The 17,928-nt window shown below is 41.5% G+C and overlaps 1 protein-coding gene across 1 annotated transcript in view; it reads left to right on the top strand.

Annotated features, from left to right (window-relative positions):
- The first annotated feature begins 713 nt into the window (after positions 1–713).
- The window catches only part of brinp1 (bone morphogenetic protein/retinoic acid inducible neural-specific 1), a 129,437-nt gene continuing 112,222 nt past the window's right edge, over positions 714–17,928 (top strand). The window contains exon 1 of the mRNA XM_030435569.1: positions 714–1,229. The gene's annotated coding sequence lies outside the window, so the exon portion shown is untranslated. The remainder of the gene's footprint in view (positions 1,230–17,928) is intronic.

The following is a 17,928-nucleotide window of genomic DNA, read 5'->3' as shown; positions in this document are numbered from 1 at the left end:
TATGAAATCATGTTTCAGCACCGTGGACAGCAACCACCAGAATTAACTACTAAATCCTGGTTCGAAACAATGGACAGCAACTGCTGGAAACCAACTATTAAATTACTGTTTCATCACCATGGACAGAAACTACTAGACTTTCCCTTTAAATCATGTTTTCAGCACCGTGGACAGAAACTAATGGAAACACACGTTTAAATTGTGGTTTAAGAACTCGGTGATTCACTTTTAGGTAAAGTTGAACAGACTCCACGCAGCCTGGCCCTCTGGGTGATCTTCAGCAAGGAGACTTTTACAGGCGAGTCATTCCAAGTTTACATTAACACAGTCATGGAGTCACGTTGGACTTTATGCAAAGTACACAGCCTACACGTGGCATAATGTGGCGCCTCTCTGTGCAACTCACCGCCTTCTCACTTTGTTGCTTTTCAGTCGTCTAAGTAAGCACCCCTCTTGTCTATCAAATCAAACAGCTGTCTGATCCTAACCCCTTCCCAATTTCAACATCCCCCGTCCCCCATTGATTGGTGATCAAGCTCATAGGTGTGGATGTAAATGTGCACCTAGGAGCAGAGGAAAAAGTCACGACACGGCTCCTTATCCTCATCCACCCTTTTTCGCCTTTTTCTCGCCTCACACACGGTCCAGACCCACCCCTCACTGTCTGCCATGACCGTCCTCTACAATATGAGACTGTATTCTTTGTACCTCCCCCTTTTCTCGCCCTCAGTCTGTGCGTCCCAGCCTCCCTTCCTAGATATCCATCCCACACCTCTCCGCCCGCGAACGGCTCCTACGGTGAGAGAGACAGAGAGAAAGAGAGAGAGAGTGTGTGAGAGAGAGAGAGAGACAGAGAGAAAAAAAGAGGAGAGGGAGAGGGAGAGGAGCAGAACAGTTTCAAACACGTCGGCATAAATCTCGCATCCAGAGCTCCCCTCTTTTTCTCTCCCCCCTCCTTCTTCTCCTTCCCTTGACGGACTTCATCACTTTTTATTCCTCCGCGCGCCAATGCCCGAGACCGCGCCGAAACGGAGGATTCTTTCTTTCCCTTGAGCATGAAAAGGATTGCCAAATCATCCGCAATCCAACACCGCCGACCGAGCCACCACCACCGCCACCACCAGCAGCAGCATGAGCACTGGATACATACGCTCCAGCAGAAGTTGTTGGCCGGAGAACTAACACATCTCGGACCGCAGATACAGCGAAGAGGGGAGAGTCAGGTTTAGGTGAGTGCGGTCCATCCCGGGATCGTGGATGCCTGGCATTTACACGCGATGGGGTTGTAATACGTGCGTTTTTTTTCTCTCTTTCATTCCTCTCTGTCCATCACTGACCACGAGGTAGTGGCCGGGTGGGGGGGAGAGGTAGGCAGGGGCTATAATGTGGGCGCAATTATGGCGATGTCAGCATGTTACTGTGTTGGCCGGTGGTGTCCTTTTCGATGGTGGTGGTGGTGTGTGTTTGGGGGGGGGGGCGGTAATGTTTATCTCACCGTGGAGCTACACCTTTTGGAAGAAAAAAAAAAAGAGAAAAAAATCGGTGTGCGGGTCCTCTCAAGCTCCGCCCGGGACTGTGAATGTCGACGGGAGCGTTTGAAGCTATTAATTATTATTATTTTTTTAATAATTAAAATAATAATAATAACAACACGCACGCGCCTTAAAAAAATAAAAAATAAAATAAAAAAGCCCAATCACGTCCAAACAGTATGCTAATGAGTTATCCTCTCCATCATGTGCAGCTCTCTCTGAGGCGGCACATCTTTCCCGGGGTTGATGCTGCAGAAGTGCGGGCGCAGAGGAGCCGGAAAACATTGGAGGGAGACGGAGAGGTGGCGGTGGTGTAGTGGTGGTGGTGGTGTGTGTTGGGGGGGGGGGGGGGGGGGGGGGGGGGGGGGGGGGGACAAATGATTCTCAAGGTTTTTTTTTTAGGGGGGGGCATATTACGCAGACCCGCCGCGGCTTCAGTGAATCGCACTACAGGGGCAACACTGAGAGTGGAAGGTGTTTTCTGCAGGCCTGTAGCACTGTGCAGCCGACATCAGTATTTGTATCCAGAGCTAATTCCGTTTTTTTTTGTTTTTTTTTCTTTACCTTACATCCACGTTGATCAATTCAGCCCCGGAAGCCTGCATGATGCATTAACAAAAAAGTGCTCAGCCTGGATATCGGACATGGGATATGAGTTTCGGTTCCTGTTATCATCTGTTTTTTTGTGATGTCCATGTTGTGGATGAATTACTGCTCGTAATGAATTCTGTGAAAGCAGATAGTCCTCTGGATCTGTGTTTATGTCTACGTGCCCGGTACTGTGTTGCACGGGGCTCCGAGCACATGCGTGCGCGCAAGCGAGCACATACATGTACTTGTTTCCCAGTGTGTGCGTGCGTGTTTGTGTGTGTGTGTGTGTGTGCGCGCGCGCGCGCGTGTCTGTGTCACCATCAGTGAGGCAAAGTTGTCGTTCCGTGCGCTCCCCTCAAGTTGCTTTGATTGCTGTTCCACTGACTAACTGCGAGGGGAGCTCATGCTCTTTTACACTAGGTGTCATTATGTGGCTCAAGGCAAGATAACTGTGTATGAGACTGATACCAACTCTATGAAATTAGAGAAGTGGCTCCTGCTTGAAATTGGTCCGGAAGCATTTATCTTGCACTTCCAGTGACTGCCACTGACTGCAGTGCTTGTTTTGTTTTTTTCATCTTGTCTCCCTTTTGTCTGTTAATTCTGCACATTCATGCAGAATGAACAAAAAACCCCAAGAAAAAAAAAAAGCCTTTTATGCATTTGTGATTATGAAGTTAATCAGTCTCCATGTCAACATTGAACGAGAGGCGCGATGACCAATTGCAAGATTTGAATGGAAATGATGGCCTTTAAAGGTGCACTGTGTAGTTTCAGGGAAGACATCATAGGATAACCAGAAGAGAAAGATCTCCATTTGACAAACAATAAAGATAAACAACATCTCTTTGTTTTCCTGACCGAACTAAGTGGATTGACAAATTGAACTCAAAGAGGCACTGTGTAGTTTTTGAGAAGAAACTCAAACTTAGAATTTCAAGATTTACAACATTAATGAGGAAAAAATACGAACTAAGATTTTTTTATTTATTTTTTTATATCTTAACACAACTGAATAAACAAGCTGTTCTCGGAGGAAAATAATGTTTGAAGCCAGAAAGGTGGCAGGGTCTGCCACATAGAAACAAAGTAAAACAGTGTCGGCCTTTAGAAACGACGAGCATTTGTTTATTCAATTTGTTTAGGCACAAAAAAAAAACAGCCAGTGAAGATTTTCTCTTCTGATTAAAGTTTCTTCAAAACTACATAGTGCACCTTTAGAGGTCAACACAATCTCATAGTGAAATGTGCCTTTGTATTTCCCGGACCCTGCCACCTTTCTAGCTTGAAACAGTGTTCTTGAGACCCTATTTTCCTCTGAGAACAGCTTGTTTATCACACATGTTTCTGAGTTTGTATTATTAACTCATTAGTATCGCAAATATTGCCCTTTAGGAGCAAGTTTGAAAAATGTGTGTGCGTCATCCTTCTCTAGATAACCCTGCACACTATGCGTGAATTGTACATTTTGAGCTTCAATGTTAAAAAATAAATGACAATATATTGACAGCTAGTCAGTACATCCTGCGACATTGTTCCCTCTTCTCCAAATGCAGTGCAGAAAATTGCGCTGGCAGCGGAAATTGCAGGAGAAAAGCCGCCTTATTCAGTATGCCTCATTCAATCTGGTGGCCTTTTCAATGGCAAAACGCTGGCAACATGTAATCATTTTCAGAGGGAAAAGCGTTCCTCATCACATTGCCAAAATGAAAATGCCAGCAGTGGCTTAAAGCTATATTTGTGTCATGGCTTGAGATGACCCACTGTAGATGATGCTTTCAAGGACTGGAAAAAGAGAACATTCAGCAGCAAGCAGAGGCCCTTTTTACAGACCTTGGCAGTGCAACTCGCTGATGAATTGTCTGCAAAGTGATTCCTCAAAGGTGCGGATATAAACTGCCATAAACATAATTATAAGGAATGGCCGATAGGATTCACCTCTTGCATACAAACGACTCCCCATATAGCACCTTGAGCATAGATAAGGATATTATGTGCAATCTGTCCTCACGGTAGACAAAGAACAGTCTTGTTCTGGCAGAGCTCGCCATCGCTCTCTCTCTCCCTCTCTCTGTTTCTCTCTCTCTTTGTATTCTTGCATTGGCATTGTTTTTATGTGGGTGCTGGCTGCAGCTGTAGTGGCCAGAAGGCTGCCTCCCAAGAGGTTGGAGAGAAAAAACTAAAAAATCTGTTTTTATTGGAAACAAACAACAGGGTCACGTAATGACATGTGACAAAATCTCACAGAAAAATGCTGGTGAGCTTGGGAGAGGCAGCTGAACCAGTTGACCTCCACTAGAGGCTGTCTGACCTATGCACTGCTGCTATCAGTCCCGGAAGACGGTGTAGGACTAACTGCGCTTGTAGAGTATGATGTGCAAAGAGGGGGAAAAAAAGAAAAGAAATAAAATAAGAATTTTCACCCCACAGGCTCATAATTAAAGGGTTGGTGGCTGATCACAAGTGGTTAATTGCATTCTTGCGCACCATAAAATTTAAACCGTGTTAAGCCTTGATTAACAATTCCAGAAGGGAATTTTGTTTGACTTTTTTTTCCACAATGGCCCTTCATCTGAACACTTTATGTGGAGCGCCACCCTCTTATGCTCATGTACGGCAAACTGACTTACACTCAAAGAAGTCAGCCTTAGTTTGGTGAAGGACCATTTTGAGATTCATAGTTAGATCTGCTTCTCTTCTGCGTCTTTGTCAGCTACTTGGCGGCGCAGAATTTCGTGTGAAGCCTCGGGGGAGCTTTAAAAAGCAGGCTTAGAAAATCCTTCAACAACCTCAAACGGCGATGATTTGATTGTTAAAAAAAGACTATTTGGGCATTCGATCCAGGCAGAATGCAGTGGCCTTTGTCCGGTCTCTCTCTCTCTGTATCTCCCTATTTTCTCTGCCTTCACAGCAGGACTCAACAGTATGAATGTTTGTCTGTGAACATGAGCACCATTTAAATCACACAATCAAAAAAAATCTAAAATAAATAAATAAATACATAGAAATATATATGTGTATATATATATATATATATCTATATATATATATATATATATATATATATATATATATATATATATATATATATATATATATATCTATCTATATATATATATATATATATATATATATATATATATATACACATATATTTATACGCACTCTCATTTCCTGAAAGCAAAGCCTGTTGTAACTTACTTTCTGACTGCTGATGGATGTGAATGATATGTAAAAAAAAAAAAAACATTCAACAACAATCTAAAAACATTTAGCAGGCAGTGTTCTGGAATTATAAATCTTGCAATGTCAAAACATTACCCACTGATAACCTTGCTCTTGTGTCTAGTTATGTATAAGCAGTGGTTTGCTGAATGTTTGTCAGTAAAACCAGTTCCCCCCCATACATACTGATGTCTTCTGCTTTCAATTATGCAAAAAGTAGACCTTGAATTTCACACCCACAATCCTCTGCAAACTATGCATCGTGACCTAACATTTGCTGGCTGCCAGGTAGGAGACAGAAGGAGAAGACAAGCGATGCTAAATTGAGCCTTTACAAACCTGACCCTCTGAGTCATTAAGCACTGCCAGGGAGCTCAGTTATTACTCCTTAAAAAATATGATAACTCTGACAACACAGTCATAACTACGGTAATTTATCTTGCTTGACACTGCCTTGGTCTTTACTGGCTCTGGCTGTACATCCATTTGAATGTTCCTGCCCCGTGTTACTGCGAGCGAGGAGAGGGAGAGTGTGTTTTGATGTGCTGTGGTCTCTCACATCACTGAACAATGGAGGGCTGCACTGGCCGGCGATTACAACGTCGAACCGTTAACGTAATTTGCTTCACTGTTGCCTCCCATGTTGCCTGCAGCACTATAATTTGATCTGCCCCGGTCTGGAAGTTGTGTCCGAGGTATTTTAAACAGGAAGCAGTCCTCTCAGTGGCAAAATATCTTAGGGGGCTCAATTTGTATGGAGATGGAATGCAGTTGTAACCATAGTTTTGCAATTGGCAATTTTGCTGTGGAGGTTTTTCTTTCTCACCTTCATTCATTTGGTAATTTTGTGCTGGAGCCATGGTATAAATACATTTTTGGGACAAATATGATGCTGTGTAGACTATGTTCAATATAACAGACAAGCACAGCACATACCGTCTAGGATATGTTTGTTTTTCAGTGCTACATTCTAAAATATCCACTTGTGGCAGCTGATGCATAATTAAGGTATCGTTTCATCTGCTTTAATCAATATCTCTATAACAGCAATGCTAAAGGGGCTGCCAGGAGTGATGAACCCACAGAGAATAATCACCCACGGTATCTCTGCTGTTAGCTCCTTCAGCTCTCCGGGGCTCAGGGCTGCCCCTCAAACATCCTGAGTCTGCCACTGTTGAAGCTTACGTCAAGCATTATTGGCAGGAAATGACAGAAAGGAGGCTAAAACCAGCTTCTAAATTCAAATAACTATACATTTTAATGTACATTTATGGCATTTTTGGCATTATTAATCTTAATCTTAATCTTACAGAGGGCAAAGTTATTGTACAAATACACTAATGATGGTACACCTGGCAACGTTGGTCTGCAACTTGACTATAAACTCAATCATCCCTGTGGCTCACAGATGCATCATCACAGACGGTTTTTAGCAGGTGGTAAACATAGTGGCGCATTTGGCAGTTAAATAGCTAGACATTGCCTTCAGGAGTTGGTGGAGACCAAAACGGAGCTTAGAGACGGAATATTGAACGCACATTATACAAGTGGAAAAGCCACTGTTTTTACTTTCATATTTTTCCATATCAAGTGGCCAACAAAACTCCAATTAAAGCACATTTAAGGTACGGTCACTAAAATGTTATGATTTATGTTGAGAAAATATTGTAGCCATGTTTAAATTAGACAAATAAACACTTTAACACAATTTCCTTGTACACCTAATCTAACACCTCGACCTCCACAATCTTTTACTGTGTAAATGTCACACTACTTCCTGCATTGGCCAATGAACATTTTTAATTAGTTGTGTGTAAACATCATTGGCAATGTGCCCAGGTCATCATGTTGTATAGAGGTGAAAGCAAAATCCATTCCAATAGCTCTGAACTGAAATTTATTTCCATGGTTTTTGGCAATTACTGTAGTGAGAATTGCTGCAGCATTGCAGAACCAAACCCATCCTTTCAATACAGTAATACAGACCCAATCCACTCCGTGCACCTTGTGAGAATGATTTCTTTCTAGCCATGTGCCTTCTGGCTCAGTGTTTTTGTGTATTTCACAGCTTGCAGGGTTCTGCACAACAGTTACAGCTTCACCGATAGAGATTTCAAGGCTACACATTGCAAACAATAGCTCTCACAGATCCACTGACGGTTTTCAGGATAATAACTGTGTTCTCATCAAAAACAGAACAGTTTCCAAAAGTGTATCAGTGGCATGTTGACTCTGTCTTCACAAAGTTGTGTGTTAGGTAGTGGCAGGCGCACTGTCAAAGGTGATTGGTAATTTGTTGACTGGTTTAGGCCAACAAATAACTGAAAAGTCTTGCTACACACTGACTTCTGCCGTACTGGCAATCTGCAACAAAAAAGGGGGCAGCATTTTATCTGCACTGTGTCAGTCTTCATCTTTCATGATTGGCCTGGGTCATTATGGACTGAAAAGCCTGGAATCTTTAGAAAAATGAGCCCATCTGGGAAAGCAGTTGGCTCTGTTGTCTGTGTGATGTAGCAGGGAGAAAACTATAAACTTTTAAAGAGAGTGAGAGAAAATTTGATTGGCAATAAAAATTACCAAAATTGTGGTCATGTTATTGGTCATCTCCAAGAGCACTAGAGCTACAAACATTCCCAAGCACCTGTTCCATTAAAAATGAAAATGAAGATTTTAACTCTCTCTTAGAAAGATTTCCCGACTGGTGAAAGACCCAAACAGAAAATGCATTTTTTTGGGATCTTTCAGTACATTTGTTTTAAACATTCACATGCAACTTAAAAAATAGTATATAACCATCTTTTGTTGAGATAATATTATATAAAACAGTTATAATCTCTAATCTATCAACACATTCATCCTCAAATTTCATGTTTTTTGTCACAAACAGATATTAAACCTAATTTTCTGCATGCATTTTCACAAGGAATGCATTCAACATTTGTCCAATACTGAACTCCTGCGCTGACTGTGAAAATTTATAAACAAATCAAAATCTAATCAAAAGCATTACTTATTTCTATGAGTCAGCTAAGTGGCTGCCTGCGTAAAAAGCTCATTTTGAGATATGAACAATCGCGGGTTGATAATCTTTCAGAAAAATTTTAATTAGGCCTCCCTCAGAGAATGTTTTAATCTTTTCCAATCTTCCTAGTGCTGACTTGCAAAGCAAGAAGCACTCCCTACCGGAACATTTTACATACCCCCCAATTATTTCTTAAGAATAGAGAAACATTTGCTAAAACATCTCAAATTGTCTGGATTCATATTATGACGCCTGGATGGAGATAATCTATTTTCAGTACGTACACTGTGTCTCAATGTTGAAAAATTAAGCAGTGGAGGAGTCACTTGGGGAGAGGAGGTAGATTCATGGACTGACCCATGACCGATGTGATGCTGGTGAGTCAATGCACCGTTGGCTCATGCCAGTGGCTCTCAGCATCACTGACCTATATTGCAGCTCAGGGCAGCAGCTGCCTACGAAGCAGCAAATGACTAACTAGATTTAGATACTCGCATTGGAGTGAGGTAATGTTGCAAGGTCCCATTAAATTTGTATTTATTTATCTAGCTTAGCTGCTATGGGGATAATAACATTAACTCAACAACTGTAGCTTTTGTTATATAATCTTATTGCAGACTTGTTGCTATTGGATCAGACTGGTGCACTGATTTTGTTTAGTCCATAAGTTGCAATCTGTGGTCTCACTTGTAATGTAATTGTGAAATGAGTACATGCCCTGACACTGATTACAAGCTGCAGGCACAAATTATGTAAATGTACTTTCCTTTACTGAACTGTTTAAAGTGCTTTCAGATATGCGTCTCTTTACGAAATTGTGATTTAATCTTGACTTTACGTCTCAAAGGGAGACTAGCTTCCAAGAAGAACGGCCCATTAAACCATCAGTCATTTGGAGTGTTCCCCAAAAAACTAATATTTATGTCAAAACCTAAACACTTTGTGAAGTGACAATTACTGAAGGTTTTTGGTGGTGCCAGAACCTCTTGGTTTTTATTGTGAAACATCCTCAGAAACATGCTGTGGAAAACTCATTGACCACTTGAAATGTTGCTGCTGCCATCGTTGAAGTCTTCTTCTATCTATTATTTTGATGTAATACAGAAGAGGACATGTCAAGTTAAATTAAACGACTCAGTTGCCCTGATGGACTGCAGTGCTGCTGTACTCTCATTCACTTGCTCTCATATTGCTCTCGGATGCAGCTGAGTCTAGTGAGAAAGGCCTCTAGCAGCTGTTGTTAATATGACATGAGCAAATGAGGAGGTCAGGTGACCTTGTACTAGCTTGAAAAAGTATGTGCAGGCAGGAAGTGTGGGTGGATGGATTCAACAAAACATCAGACTTCACCGTTGTCCATTTCCTGTTTCAGATCAACAGTCAACTTAATTTTTTCAAAAGTATGATTACAATCGTTCCCTAGCTTTAACCATGTATTTATCAAAGTTAATCATGATGATGAAGGTCCCCCAATCTTGAGGTTAGCCTGAAGAAAGTACTTATTTTTGCCCAAAACGTGATCTCCCTCTAAACCTAACTAAATCTTATCACATTTTAACCGCAGTATTGTCAATCCTAAAATAGGATCTAATATACCTAGAACACTGATTTGTTAACAGTTTTAAAAGAGGTCAAGACAAATGATGTCATCATGCTGATGGCCACATCCAATGAGATAACACTTCTGTATGAGAGGGCATGGATAAAACGTTATGCAATTTCATTTGAAGAAACAAAGGGTCAGCACTTTATAGATAAATATATAGATAACTAGAGACCATCTTGCGATGGGCTCACGCCAACCAGGACAACCGTTAACATCTTAACGTTCTGACTGCTCAGTACACATGATTATTTAAGTCAGTCTGCAGACAGACATTTCATTTTGATCTCAACTGCCACCTCCAAATTCTTTTGGCTGTATCTTGCAAGGTTAGAAACGCCAGCCCACTGACAAAAATCAGTCCACAGACATATAAACAGACAGACAGATATATGAACACCGGGTAAAACACTCACAATTGCTTCTGTGGTAGTTCCCGCCACAAAAGGTGTCACCAGTAAGAGATTCTGCCATGATGACACACAGACTCACACAAAAAAAACAAAAATATGACCAGCCAATGCTGTCAGACTAACAAATATCACGTACTCCGTATCTGTCAGTCCCAGGTGGAGCACTTGCATTTGGATGTTCTTTTTCACAACATTAAAAGAATGGACGTACATCCCAGTTTATAGCTGTTGAAACAACATAATCACTTTCCTTTTAATCACTCTAATAACTTAATTACTGTCTTTTTACTCCTTCAGTTGTGTGAGTGGATACTATAGGATCAATCTTGTAAAATCACTGGCTGTGAATGTGTCGTTTACTTCCAGTACAATAAAGTACGATGTGATGTGTGAAAGGAAAACAGAATCCAGGCAGCAACCTGTTCCCTGTAAAATGCAACCGCGGAAGCGAAGTGGACACAATTTGCAGGAGATACAGCTGATTAGTGCGGCATTCTTTTTTTCCGCAACAACTTTAGTGCTGTAAAAGGCATTGTGCCACTGACTCCAGAAGTAGCACATGAATGACCTGACACAGCACTTTTCACAGAAGTACCCACATATAGATTTTATGTACCTGACCTTGCCTGTGTACTGTATGTGTGCGCTTTGAGCATCTTTTCGAGCGGCTGAGGCTGAAAATCTGCCACGACAGCAGACGTGTATATTAATTAGAATTCTAAACATAGGGCCTTCGTGCTCACTTATGTCAATCCTACATGGCCCGATGGGTGAACCATTAGTGCATTTACGCTGAGAGTATCTGAGTTTTACAGCATAAGCACTACATCCTGTCACATGTAGCCTGGAGTACATTGATTTACTGGCGCTACGTCCATATTTGTGATCCGCTGCCTTCGGGGCTGGAGCAGTGGCAACTCTCATAACCTTGTATCACGTCTTCAACTGGCGCGCTTGTACTAATTTCTACTTACCATTCATGAAATAATTATTTTTTTATTTACTTACTTTATTTAAAAAATATGAACTGTTTCATCATGACCCGTCTCTTCAGCTGAGGTCGATACACTGCTGGATTTTCAGGGCTACTTGCATTTGAAAGGAAAACTCACACCTCTTGGCTGTAATATTGTTCTGGACATTATTGACTATAAAATAGATTTGCCTCAGGTTGAGGAATGTGATTAAAATATAATAAATAAAATATTATATTTTGCTTCCAGGCCTGCATGCTTTTTTTTTTGTTCGGCCTCTAAATGCTCTTCATGTTTTGGTAAATTATTGAAATCCTGAGTTTATAATAAAAGAAAAGTTCAAAATTTTGAGTGTCATTTTTTAATTCGCATTTTGGAATGTGTAAAAAGGGGCAGCAGCTCGAGGGGCTTCTGCCTGCTCATACATGATTTGAAGTTTTTAAAGCTCGATGGGCTTTGAATGAAGGTTCACGTGTCCTGTAGTCTCTGCTATTGTGTTTCCAGATCACTTAAAGTTGAAAACCTCCCCACTTTTATAAGTATTTCTCAGTTAAAAGGGAGCAAGCGGGGATTCAAAAATCTCAAAAAGCAAAAGCTAAAAAAGAACCCTGACAAATCCCGCATGTAATGTCCACTGAAGATGAAACAAGCGAGCAGATGTTGACTGAAAGCCACTGAAGCAGATGGAACTGGGTTTCTTAGACCATCTCTAATGAAGAAATCTGCTGGAAATCCACGTACTACAATATTGATGACTGTACGGAAAAATAGATTCATTTAATGTGACTTTCAATCCCCAGTAATGTAAGATCACTGTACAGTCTTGGGACACTTAAAAAGAACCTTGTCCTTGAATGATACCACTCTCATTTTAGAGGTAAATATAGTATTTTCCCCCATAAAGAATACCGTCTGTGTTATTAAAAATGTATTTGATTTTATATCCTGCATGAAAAGGGTCAATCTGTAAAAGAGCTCATAGCTTGCAGGAAAAGGGAGTTAGGTCAACTGTCAGCATGGTGTCAGAAAAGAGGATCAAGCATTGCATATTTAAAAGTAGAGGAGAGGGAACTTTGGCCAGAGAACTTGTACAAAAATAGACACAATGATGAAACAGTTTTTAATTGGAAAGTAACGAGGACAAAATAATTGGACGGATTGGAACTTAATCACCCACATTAATGATTTTATTATTTTTTTCTTCCCATGAAAGTCCTTAACACTGAGATAAACATATTTATAAGATGAAATATGCTTTGAGATTTTTGTCGCTTTTCACTGTAGAATAGACCGTTTTTGTATTGAATTCTCTCCCAGTTAATTTGGCAAAGTCAAAACTTTGAAGCTCACTTACACGGCTGGATCTACTTTGTTATTTCAAGATAAAGAATAGCATTGATAAACAGGTCCTTACACAAACAGCCATGTGTGCATTTAGGCAATTTATGACACACAACACATCACAGGTTTTAGATGTCCGAACTTCCAGCCACATCTCCAATGTGTTCACTGGTTTATGTGAGTCTGGCATTGTGCTCTTTGATGGCTGATTCACCGTTTGAAAAAACAATGGGACAAGTCAGAGTGTTTGCGGGCAGGATTAAAAACTGCGGCATCATCTTCTTATCAAGCTTCGTCATGAAAATTCAACCCAATCACCCAAATAAATGTTAGTATGTTGAGTCTAAATGTCAATGCAAAAACCACAGATACGTTTAAGTCTGGAAGTTTCTTTACATTCCAACTTTACATTTTGTTTGAATGTTTGAATGACTTTGTTAGCGATCGGAGGACATTGCGGATTGGCTTAAAATACCTGTTTTGGTTGCCATAATAACTACTGGATATGCCCACAGATCTCCCTACAAAAACACCTGCATTTGATGCAACAAAAATGGCCAGGAATATCCTAAGAGTTGTATCGCAGTCAGCTGTTTGGCAGCCTTGTTGCCTGTATTAACGCCATCTCTGTCCCTTCCCCTACAAATGTCGACCTTGGACATATCTGTGGTTTGCAGAAACATTAACTAGGGGTGGGCAGATCGATCCAAATATCGATAGTATCGATACCAAGGTGAGTATTGGTATCGGATCGATACCAGCGTGATGAGATCGATATTTTTGTTGTAGTTTCTCTTCTATAAATTCAGCAAATCACTTGTATTTCTTCCCAGAGTTTGTGTGAGCGCAGCGCTCCTCTTCGCCTCTCTCACTCCGCTCACTCAGGTTCACTGTAACTTTAACTCAAAAATATATACTTATATTAAGATATATAACCTACCTCAAGAATATAATAACCCTTTTGTGTATCTGTTGAAGGAACATTAGTATTCCTATTTAGGCTACATGCAGGTTAGAGATTTGATATGTTAAATAAAGTACAAAATCATTAATTGATCAGGAATTTTCAAGTAAAAAGTATCGGTATCGGTATTGGTATTGGCAATACTGGCCCTGTATTTACTTGGTATCGGATCGATACCAAAATTTGCAGTATCGCCCACCCCTAACGTTAACTGCTAACATTATATCCTGGCGACTGGGCAACAAGAATTCTTAAATCAGCATATTTCCTTAGTTATGTGCCCCTCAAACTGACTTCTCATCAGCTGAAAATAACGTCCAAACTGGCTAACATGAACACTGTATCAGGCTGAATGAATGAACTGAAACTAGCTAATAATTCAGTCTGATTGAGGCTAAGAAACTACACACACATTGGCCAGGTTTAGCTCATCCACACCATCCAATCTGAAGCTTTCTGGCACATATGATGCATGCTATATTAACCTCATTACATCATATGTAGACTTCTTGTGATGGTAATCCCTCTTCACCACCAGGTTGCCTGCCGACTCAACTGAATATTCAAATTCTCCAATAAGACAGGATAGAACAAAACAGTCTCAGTGCAGCAGAGGCTTTCATGCACTGTTGGACTCCATTTGCCTCCACTTTGGTTTCCATGAAGGCTGCTGGGATTACTAATAAACAATGGCTGCGGGTTGCCACCTGGCAACCTGCTGCAATTGCCTGGTGGAGGGAGTGGACCCCGACCAGCTGGCCATTCTTCACCACTGACGCCAGGCGCTATCCCTTACACTGCACACGTGTAGTGTTCAGTGAAAAAAAGGGATGCTTGCTCTGTTGTGCATCCATCATCCTCTGTAGGTTATAACCCTGTCAGAAACTGGAGGCAAGACTTGCACTGTTTATAGTGGGGGAACTCAACAGTGTAGTTTGGTACAGTTTCACGCAGTGTTAGCTGGCACCATTGTACTCCAGCTGCAGCTGCCTTATGTGAATCAAGGGCTGTGAGTCCCACTTCAAAGAGGAGACGATTGGAGGGTGAATAAAAGCTCCAAGTCAGTCAATTGGCCCTGAATTGCTCCAAACTTAAATGCAATATCAGCAGTGCAAAAAAAAGAGAAAAGTGGCTGGCGTGGTCAACTTTTCTTCCCCCGGCTTAACTCGCTCAGCCCCTCGCATTGACATCAGGGCCAGGTGGATGGGGAGGAAGTGGAAGGAGTGGAGGCAGTGTGCTCGATTTATCAGTAATTATGGAGCGCTATTTTCTCTGTCTCCTATCTATGTCTGCCCTGGGAAGCAGTAGCCATTCTTTAATCTTGACACCCAGTGATCATGTAGCGCAAGGAAGTGCCTATTAGAGGTGTGGAGAAATTGGAGGGGGGCCTCTCTACCGTTCCTCTTTTAGGGGAGTTGGGGGTGACAGAAATGGTGAGAGTGGGGATACATTAGGGAGGAGAAAGGGGTCGACAGGAGGACAATTACGGAAGCGGTTTTCGAAGCTCAAGCGGTTTCGTGAGGGAGTGGGGTTAAAGGGGAACATCCAGGGAGTCTTCTGTGAGCCTTTCTTCTAATATATATATAAAAAAAAGGAAAGGCTTGCCAACGGACACACAAGCTAATTAGATTTTCGAGATGAACTAAAACAACTGTAATAATGTGAAACACACTTGTAAAGCAGAACAGGTCTTTCCGCGGCTCCCTCCGGGCTTGCTTTGCACCGAGTCAAACACAATCAGGAAAACGTCGGGGGTAATTATATTTTGCTTTGGGATGATTGTGCATCAGATAACATAAATCAGCTGATGGAGATGCAAGCGAGGCCAAGTGTTGTGTTTCAAGAACTCCTTTGATTTGAGTTTGAGACTATATCTGGCAGCCAAAAACAGACCGAACGCCTCAGTCGCCGTCTCATTGATTCCACTGCGGTATTTTCGTAGACGCGCAGCACCCAGAACCCAAGAAAACAAACAGATACGGTTCGTTCTTTGCACGGGTTCTATTTTAATTGAGCAAAAGTGGATTCCCCCCACTAAGTCGTCCCATATGCGGGGAAATACTACATAAAAATATTCCCAGTTTAATTAATTACGAAACACTTCAGTGGGTGACACACTTGTTGACTTCTATCAAAACGGCAGACGCATTGGAAAAACACATCGATTGAGTCTCTTAACATGAATAATTTGTTCTCTCTCAATCAAGTGCAGTGCCACCAGCACTGTGCCAACCTGGCAAATCACTCCATTAACAGTCCCTGTCTTAGTTTTTTTTTTTTTTTTTTTTTTTACAAGCGACGTGAAATCAGGTGCCAAGATTATTTTTCGATCTGTCTTATATGTTGTTCTTTACACAGAGGAGACAGACACAGACACATCCTAAGTGTTTGAACTATGAATAAAGTATCACAAATCAGCACACAGTGGGCCTATTTGTTACGGCGAAATGCTGCTTTAGCACGAAAAACCCTACAAAATCCGACAAGCGTGCCTGAGCCAGACAGGGAGCAGATTTGTGTTTCAGTCAGATTTGTGTTTGAATCAAACTGCTGACAGTGCGCTGACTGGGAGACGATGCACAGCGCGCTCTGTAAATTCACAAGCATCTCATATATGATTTAATCAGCCACTGTATGCTGTGATTCACTGTGAACACATTCTGCTATATTTTTACTCCCAACAAATGAATTATGGATGTAACGCCACAGTGATGTGGGTATTCTGCATATTGTGATGTTAAGGTTACATCATTGTTTAATATGAGGCTTGCAGGAGATTTGGCAAAAAAAAAAAAAAAAAAAAAAAGAAATATGCTGTGCTGCGTGGTTACTGTTGCCTTCCAGGAAGAATTTCTTGGATTTCAGTCTTGGCCCTGGTCCTCTGTTGATATTTTAATGTTCTCTGTATTTGCATTTTCCCTCTTGAATGTTTTCATTTCAATTTGATTCTGAGTATGTATTGAGGAAGGCTCTTGACAATGTCCTTATCAACATACGCGCTACCTCACAGCTACACTAGGTGACTGTCGCTAAAAGGGATAACTTGATCATTACTCATAATTACTGCAGTGGTGTCCTGTGGTTATTGGTATATGTTCAGTCTTCTGTAACGTTTGACACGTATGATTCGTGTGTCATTGACCCCGTTCATTGATCTTGTATGGACGACCGCACAACCAATACGCAGTGTGACGCGTTTTGCAAACATAGTTTGACACAGATCGAATCTCAGGAGCAGTACACATTTCCATATCACAAGCACATTTTTACAGTGCACACACACACACACACACACACACACACACACACACACACACACAGACACACGTACCATCCCCAAAGACCTCTGTGTTTTCGCGCTGATGGAGCTGGCGTTGTTAGTTTTAATGATGGAGAGGCCAGTCCAGGTGAAGCTAGCCTGAGCAATATCCTCTCCGGTGCATGTGCAGACTCAGCACACCAACACGACACCGATGTAGGGCAGGGAACAGGCAAACGCGGCACATTCAAGTCACAGCGGTGGGCAGAAAAAAACACTAAAGTGCTCTGGTAGTAGCCTTTGGCTGGATGAGAGTCTGGCGACATTCAAAGAACAGCAGCCCTCACATTTAAAGAGACACGGATAGTGACACCAGATTGTATTCTGCAAATGTACCATCGAGCTCAGGCGAGGTTCCCCACAAAGTGTGCTGCGACTTTGATGCTCTGATCCAATGTTCTTTTGTTCAGATGGTTAATCAGACAAGTCTTTTATCATTGTAATTGAGCTTAGCGAAAGTTTAATAAGGAGGACTACTTCATTTTTAATTCTTTCACCTTTAGGCTACTCCTTCATTCATTACTCCTCGCAAGCCACACCTCTTGGCTGCGTTCCTTTTATTCCCACATCCTTCCATTATTATATCGGTTTAACATTCAAGAGGCAGCCTCCTTTTAGTTCATCATCCAATCAAGTCTCAGTTTCACTCCTTTTTCTCCGAGCCACATGAAAGCTAATCGCTAATCAGCGCACTCTTTATTAACCCATTCAACTGCTTCTGAGGCTCACTCATACCCGACGCCTTTTTGGCACTTTAACAAAACAAATTCACCACACTTATCACAAGTTGTAACAGATGCAGCACACACACATACATACACACACACACATACACACACACACACACACACACACACACACACACACACACACACACACACACATACTTGGAAACAATGACTCCACCAAGCCACAAAAGAGGAGATAGATTATCAAAGCTT

Source organism: Sparus aurata, chromosome 12, assembly GCF_900880675.1.
Source record: "Sparus aurata chromosome 12, fSpaAur1.1, whole genome shotgun sequence".
NCBI lineage: Eukaryota > Metazoa > Chordata > Actinopteri > Spariformes > Sparidae > Sparus > Sparus aurata.
Note: the sequence above shows the minus strand (reverse complement) of the source record. Positions and strands in the feature narration are given on the sequence as shown.